This window comes from Hevea brasiliensis, chromosome 4, assembly GCF_030052815.1.
Source record: "Hevea brasiliensis isolate MT/VB/25A 57/8 chromosome 4, ASM3005281v1, whole genome shotgun sequence".
In the NCBI taxonomy this organism is placed as follows: domain Eukaryota; kingdom Viridiplantae; phylum Streptophyta; class Magnoliopsida; order Malpighiales; family Euphorbiaceae; genus Hevea; species Hevea brasiliensis.
In genome coordinates this window covers 22328023-22336192 of record NC_079496.1, presented here as the reverse complement: position 1 = coordinate 22336192, position 8170 = coordinate 22328023, and the positions used below count along the sequence as shown (strand labels likewise).

Here is an 8170-nt window from a genome sequence, read left to right as displayed (position 1 = left end):
TGCCACCAGTTCAGGATCAGTCTTTTGTGGCTCCGGGTCCCATGGACTCAATGGCAGCTACTCTAGCTGATTTGCAGAGAACCATCGATATGATGGCACAGTATATGGTACACCCTCTCCAACAGTAGCCGTCCACCGCACCAAGAGGGAAACCTTACAAATAAATAATTAATTTTAAGAAGTTGGTGTCGGGTACTCATGATGCGTCAGACGATGCCTATCGGTTTTTGGATTCTTGCAAAAAGGCAGGGATGGAGTTGCAGTTGACTGATAGGAGACTTATAGAGTGTGTACAGCATGTCATGGGGCCTATGCCTAGACAATGGATGAATGACTACATATTACCTCGGATGGAAGGCTTGTTATGGACCTAGTTTGTGGAACTGTTTATCAACAGGTTTGTGCCAGAAAGTTTCAGAGATCAAAAGCAGTGGGCCTTTGAGGCCTTAAGGCAGAATGGCAGATCTGTAGATGAATATGCTACAGAATTTCTAGAATTGAGCAGATATGCCCCTACAGCAGTGGCTACAGAAAGTATGAAGGTAAAAAGGTTCCTAAAGGGGCTAGACAGGAGGTATGCAAACCTGGCCATGATGTCTAATCAGTCTTTGATATGGTAGTTGATCAAGCCCGACAGATTGAGATTAGCGATACAGGAGATGACAGCGAAAGGGCAAAGAAAAATAAAGCAGAGGGTTCTTCAGGTGTTCCCCACATGGGTACTACAGATAGCGGAGGCCAAAGTCATTACAGAGGGAGAAATAGGAACAAGAAAAGTGATTTTAGACACAAATCTCGAGGATTCAGACCAGGGTATGGATCCAACAGTGGTCACAATTCGAGATACAGCAGTGCTGGGTCTGGTTCAGGATCCTCCCTTGCACCTTGTGCATAGTGTGGAAGAGGACATTCAGGTCCTTGTATGATGGGTTCAGGAGTATGTTTCAGGTGTGGCCAACAAGGTCACTTTGCTAGGGAATGCCCCGTGTTCAGCGAGCCACAGATGGGGTCACAGGGTTTTATTGCAAATGTTCTTCGTCACCAGATCCCGGTGCTTCCAAAGATGGCAAGGCCATACAACAGGGCCGAGGACAAGGAGGACGTAGATTTGGAGGTAGATCAGGAGGTAGAAGTCAATATCAGGATTCTGCAACGCAGGGTAGGGGTCAAGCTCGGGTTTTCACTCTGACCTACTAGGATGCTCAGGCTTCCAATGCAGTTGTGGCAGGTATTCTTCTAGTCTGTTCCTATAAAGCTCGTGTTTTGATAGATCCAGGTGCTATGCACTCCTTTGTCTCCCCAGTGTTTGCCATGAGATTGGATAGAAACCCTATAACTTTAGAATGCTCTTTGTCTGTAGCTACCCCGCTTAGTGACAACATAGATGTAGATATGGTTTTTCCGAGTAGCCCAGTAGTAGTGGATGGAAAGATCCTCCCAGCAGACTTGGTTCCTATACCAGTAATGGATTTCGATGTAATCTTGGGAATGGATTAGTTGGCAACTCATTATGCCACTTTAGACTGCAGGAACAAAAAAGTGTATTTCCACATACCTGGTGTGGAAAAGTTTAGCTTTGATGGTGACAGGATCGTGGCTCCATAAAATTTGGTGTCAGCAATTAGTACTAGAAAAATATTGAGGCGTGGATGTCAAGGGTATTTGGCATTGGTGAGAGATACAACTGTAGAAGGTGTCAACATAGAAAATATTCCTATTGTCAGATAATTCAGGGTTGCCACCAGGAAGGAAAATAGAGTTCTGCATTGATGTTATTCCGGGTACAAACCCCATATCAATGCCGCCTTACAGGATGGCACCAGCAGAATTGAAAGAGCTGAAGGAGCAACTACAGGAGCTTTTGGACAAGGGTTTCATACATCCGAGCACTTCACCCTGGGGCGCTCCTGTTCTATTTGTGAGAAAGAAAGATGGGTCCTTAAGGTTGTGTATTGATTATAGACAGCTGAATAAGGTGACTGTGAAGAACAAGTATCCACTTCCTCGGATCGATGATCTATTTGATAAACTCCAAGGGGCTAGATTCTTTTCCGAAATAGACCTACGATCAGGCTACCATCAGTTGAGAATCAGGAATGAGGATGTGTCCAAAATAGCATTCAGGACAAGATATGATAATTATGAGTTCTTGGTGATGTCTTTTGGACTCACTAATGCACCAGCAGCATTTATAGACTTGATGAACAGGGTGTTCAGGCCATTCCTGGACCATTTTGTCATCGTATTCATAGATGACATTTTGGTATACTCTCAGACCAAGGAAGAACACGTGTAGCATTTGAGGATGGTGTTGCAGACTTTGAGGGAGCACCAGTTATATGCCAAATTTTCAAAATGTGAATTTTAGCTAGAAAGCATCTCATTCTTGGGACACGTGGTTTCTAGTGAAGGCATTCAAGTGGATCCCAAGAAAATTGAAGCTGTAACTGATTGGCTTAGGCCTATAACAGTCACTGAGGTGCGAAGTTTTCTGGGCCTATCCGGCTACTATAGGCATTTTGTGTAGGATTTTTCTAGGATAGCAGCTCCCCTAACTAAATTAACTCGGAAGCATTTTCCATTCATTTGGGCAGATGATTGTGAAGAAAGTTTCCAGAAGCTTAAGGAGTGTCTAACCACCGCCCCTGTGTTGACATTATCGATGAGTGGTGAAGGATATATCATGTACTGTGATGCCTTCAGAGTTGGCTTAGGGTGTGTTTTGATGCAGAATGGAAAAGTAGTGGCTTATGCTTCAAGGCAGCTAAAGAGGCATGAGCAGAACTACCCCACCCATGATTTGAAAATGGCGGCTGTTGTCTTTGCACTAAGGATCTGGAGACACTACCTGTATGGTAAAGTGTGCGAGATATATACCAACCACAAGAGTTTGAAGTACATCTTCCAACAGAGGGATTTAAATTTGAGACAGAGGAGATAGATGGAGCTTCTGAAGGACTATGATTGTACCATCCAGTACCACCCTGGGAAGGCCAATGTAGTAGCATATGCTTTGAGCAGAAAATTTTCTGACAGCTTGGCACACATATCAGCGGAGAAGAGACCATTGATTCAGGAAGTACATGAGTTGATGGATCAAGGTCTGATCTTAGATCTTTCAGATGAGGGCGTATTGTTGGCTCATTTTTCAGTGAGACTAGACTTGCGAGATAGAGTCAGAGTTTCTCAGCACAGAGACCAGTAATTGATGAAGACCATAGAAAGAGTACAGCAGGGTGAAGGTGATGAGTTTGGATTTGCCAATGATGGCGCCCTTATGCAAGGTTCCAAGATATGTGTGCCCAACGTAGACAATCTCAGAAATGAAATCATGCGAGAGGCACACTATACACTGTACAATGTCCACCCAGGCTCCACCAAGATGTACCATAATGTGAAGGATAGCTATTAGTGGAATGGCATGAAGAGAGACATAACAAACTTTGTGTCCAAGTGCTTGACTTGTTAGAAGGTGAAGTTTGAACACCAGAGGTCGTCAGGAAAGCTGCAAGAGCTCCCTATCCCAGAATGGAAGTGGAAAATGACTACTATGGATTTTGTGAGGTTTGCCTCGTACCACGTGGGGATATTATTCGATATGGGTAATTGTAGACTGTTTGACTAAATCAGTTCATTTTTTGCCTGTGAAGACCACATATTCTGTTGCACAGTACGCTCGGCTCTATATTCAAGAAATAGTCAGATTGCATGGAGTTTCTGACAGAGGGCCCCAGTTCACTTCTTAGTCTTGGAGGAAGTTGCAGGAAGCACTTAGCACACAGTTGAACTTTAGTATCACTTTCCACTCTCAGACAGATAAGCAGTCCGAAAGGACAATCCAAACACTAGAAGACATACTTCGCATGTGTGTTTTGGATTTTGGAGGTCAATGGGATGATCAACTACCCTTGGTGGAGTTCGCTTACAATAATAGTTATCATTCCAGCATAGGGATGGCTCCCTATGAGTCATTATATGGCAGAAAGTGTAAGTCTCCTCTGTGTTGGACGGAAATGGGAGAAGCGAAGGTGCATGCTGTAGACCTAGTACATTACACTTCAGAGATGGTTCCTTTAATCAGGGAACGATTGAAAACAGCTTTCAGTAGGCAGAAAAGTTATGCAGATCCTAGACGGAGTGATGTGGAATTTGCAGTAGGCGACTACGTATTCCTAAAGGTTTCTCTGATGAAGGGAGTCATGAGATTTGGAAAGAAGGACAAGTTGGCACCTCGATATATTGGACCTTTTGAGGTTACTGATAGAGTTGGAGCAGTTGCCTATCGATTGGAGTTACCACCCAACCTTTCTCACGTTCATCCTATATTTCACATCTCCATGCTCTGGAAATACATACCTGATCCTTCTCATGTGCTACAGCCGGATGTAGTAGAGCTGAAAGAAGACTTGACGTTTGAGGAGCAACCTGTAGCCATAGTGGACTACCAAGTGAGGCAGCTAAGATCAAAACAGATCCCTATGGTTAAGGTTTTGTGGAGGAGCCAGTCAGTGAAAGAATGCACCTGGGAGTCAGAGCGAGACATGCATAGCAAGTACCCTTATCTATTCAATGTGTAATTCTGTACTTTATTCTGCCTTGTGTAAAATTCGAGGATGAATTTTTTGTAAGAGGGGAAGAATATAACACCTCTAATTTTTAAATTTACTATTTTATGGGTAAATATTAATATTTGTATAATTCTGTTAACTCCTAAAATTTTCGCATGTGTTAGAAATATTTATTTGATTTAGGTTTGTAATATAATTTACCATATTGGATCTGTAAACTTAGTATATGCATATATGTTGGACTGGATGAGGGAGCTGAGCTCCCATTTGACTTTATGTTATTATGAGTATGTGGAGGGTGAGCTGACCTCCCTAATTTATTATATATTGTGTTTACAGGTCCGACAAATCAAAAACTCCCTGTTAAATGGTTCATTTTATGGCCGGACTCTGTCTAGTTGAATTCTTAAAATTGGGCCCAAATGGACCTTAGAGTTGGGTTGAGGAATAGTTAGGTTTATTACGGGCCTCGAGGGCTTTAGGCTGGCCCATGTCCTAGTGCCGGTCTGGCCCATAGGTTGGGTCGTGACAAAAATGGTAGAATTGGTTGCAAAATGAGGATCAAAAGTAAATTAAATTAATAGAATTTATTTATAAATAAAATTTTATTTAGTTTAAAATTACTTATCAAATCAAAATAAACTTGTAGTGAAAAAACTTTTATTAATAAATAATTATAAATTATTAATAATTTAATATTGTGTATATTATAAAAAAATGAAGATTAATTTTATCCATTCACAAATTTTATATATATTATGATTTATTTAATTTATAATATATATTGAGTATTTTTAATGATTTAATATTCTTAAAATGGACAGAGTTTGAGTCCTTAATTTCTATATTATGAGATAATTAAAATATTTAGTCATTAAATTATAAATTTAATGAAAAGTTATCCAAAGATAATATAATTTAAAAAAAGTACATAAATGTGTCAAAAATTAAATGAAGTGGGTAGAAAGAATAACACAATTAAACAATTAGTCAGCAAGATTGTCTTAGCAAGTAGTTGAGTGCAGAAATTACTAGAGATTGTCTTTTTTCTTTAAAATTAAAAAAATAATAATAATTTTTTAAAGAGGGTATTATTTTTCAATGCTTTCAGTATATACTATAATTCTACAAAAATTACAAGATTTTAAACTGGAGAATGTACCACAATTGTATTTTAAAATTTTTCTTAAAATTGGCTTATAAAGTACAGTACTTAAGAGCTAATCAAACTTTGGTCATACTTGAAAGAGTAGTAAAGTTTCATTAATTAACAAACAAAGCTCAAACAGCATTTCTTCTTCTTCTTTCCTTCATTATATCATTATTAAAATACTTGTTCTGGTATCAAAAAACTCCTTGGTTGGGAGCTCCGTCGTCTAGCTTTACATAAAGACACTCTTTGGTGTCCCTCCATTGTGCTTTGTAAATTGACGTAGCATCAAACTTGTAATACTCACCCAGTAAATGCTTGATTGCTTTAGTAGCCTCTATTGCATTATAATGCGGCATTGTAGAGAAGAGATGGTGAAATACGTGAGTGTCTGTAAAGCATTAACAATAAGCAATGGCACCCCATACATATCAACTAAGCCAACCCTTTTGCCATGACAATCTAATATAGAACATAACTTTGCAGCAAAAATTCGAGCATCAGAAATGAATATCTAAAGCCTTTCCCTGTCAGAATATATAGGACCATAAGGATCATAGTGACAAGCAAAGCGATCATATGGTCTTCCTAAGACATTGAAGGCTAAGTATAAAGGCCACCCAACGAGAAGCATGGCTGCGAGTGTTAAACATCGGCTTGGAGGATTGTTGAGATACACGGAATACCATGGAATTTTAGACTTGGGTTTAGGAACAAACACCTCATCATGTTCAAGTGACCCTGTATTAGAGTGAAGTCGACAATGGCTGATTTTCTGGGAAAAGTAAAGAACTAGAAGTGTAGAGTGGAGAATGAGGCCAACAGTGTCATCCACCCACTGATGTTCACTAAAAGCATGGTGACCACATTCATGGGTAATGACCCAAATACTAGTGAGAATGTAGGCCTGGAGAGACCAGTAGAGGGACCATGCGAGGTAGATGAGAGGAGAAGGGAGGAGATGGAAGAAGAAGGTGATAATGGAGAAGAAGACAATGCTCAAAGAGAGGTCATAGAGAAGAAAGGAAAAAGAGCGAAGAAGTGAGTGTTGAAAGCAATGGGAAGGGATGGTTTGCTTGAGTTAGGCAAGGGTGAATGGGGGTTTTACGTGGGGGACTCGCCTGACGCTCTTCAGCAGACTTTTGTGGGAGTTCTTACTAATAATAGGGGCAGTAGACATCCGGCCACCCCCTCCCGTACTTTTGTGCTCAAGTTTCCTGTAGATTGAAACATGAGCATTGAGAACAGATTTCTGGTTATGATTGAGGATTTTTCTTAGCTAGACAGGTCTAGATCATGAATCCAATATACCAACACAAGACACAAGATGTATGGGATGAGATATACTTATTAACATGTTTGGGTCCATAATGAATAAGATCTGAGCAAAAATTTTCCATTGATTGAATTGTTTTTAATTAGAGAGAAATTACAAAAGTTCTTAATTAAAAATATGATTATTTAAGCTCTAAATCTCTTAAATGCATTCTATTTTATTGTTTTGTAATTAATAATTAAATTACCTCTATTTTCATTCCCAATCAATTATTTATAGTATGAATAATATTGCAATTTCATCAAATAAAAAGTGAAATGAAGTCTATTTGTAACGCTCGATATTTTTTGATGTCGAAATACCTGTCTTTGACGAAATATTCTGGTGAAAAGCAAAACTTCATTGACAAAGAAGTGGCAGTAAGGTGTGAAAGTATATTATGTTTGTAGGTTTAAAATGTTCAAAATGTATTTAAGAATAAAAAAAATATTTTAAAAATTTTAAGTGAGTGTGTCTGGCATAAGGAGTTTCGGCAGCCCAAGTATTGACTTTCAGCAGTCGAAGTATTGACTTTCGGCAGCCGAAACCCCTTTTTTTGTTCAAAAGCTCTTTTAGACAGAATAGACTCTGATATCCCAAAGCTGGACTTACGACAGTTGAAAATCCCTCTACAGAGAGGGTATAAAAAGGGTTTAAAGCTTATTTTGTTGCCAAAACACTTAGGGTATTCCTTCTTTTCTCTCTCTCTCAACGTTGAGGCATACAAGAAACTCTTTAAAGAAATTTCTTTGAATTTTTGAAGATCTAGAGAAGGATTCTTCCGTTTAGAAGTGTGAAAGAGTAGATTCAAGTTTTGAAGTTTTGATTCTCTCACCTCCAAGCTCTAAGAAAAGAGATAACTTTCTTTTTTTCTTGATATAATGGGTAGATCTAAAAAAATTGATAAGGAATTAGATTTCTATAATATAAATTTCATGAAAGTCATTTTAAGTTAAGTTATTGGAGAAATTTATCCATGTTAAAGTTAGAGTTTTGTGATCTTCTATTGAAGTTGTATGTTCTATGGTTAGAATAGTTATGTTTAAGTGTTATGGGCCTTAAATGGCCTATTTCCCTTGATGGATTTGAAGAAATCCATACATATGCTATGTTTGGATTGGGGAAAACCTAGGATTT

The 8170-nt window shown here is 38.9% G+C and overlaps 1 pseudogene; it reads right to left on the bottom strand.

Annotated features, from left to right (window-relative positions):
- Positions 1 to 5849: 5849 nt before the first annotated feature.
- LOC131179429 (bifunctional desaturase/conjugase FADX-like) lies at positions 5850 to 7397 on the bottom strand (annotated as a pseudogene).
- Between the last annotated feature and the right edge of the window lie 773 nt (positions 7398 to 8170).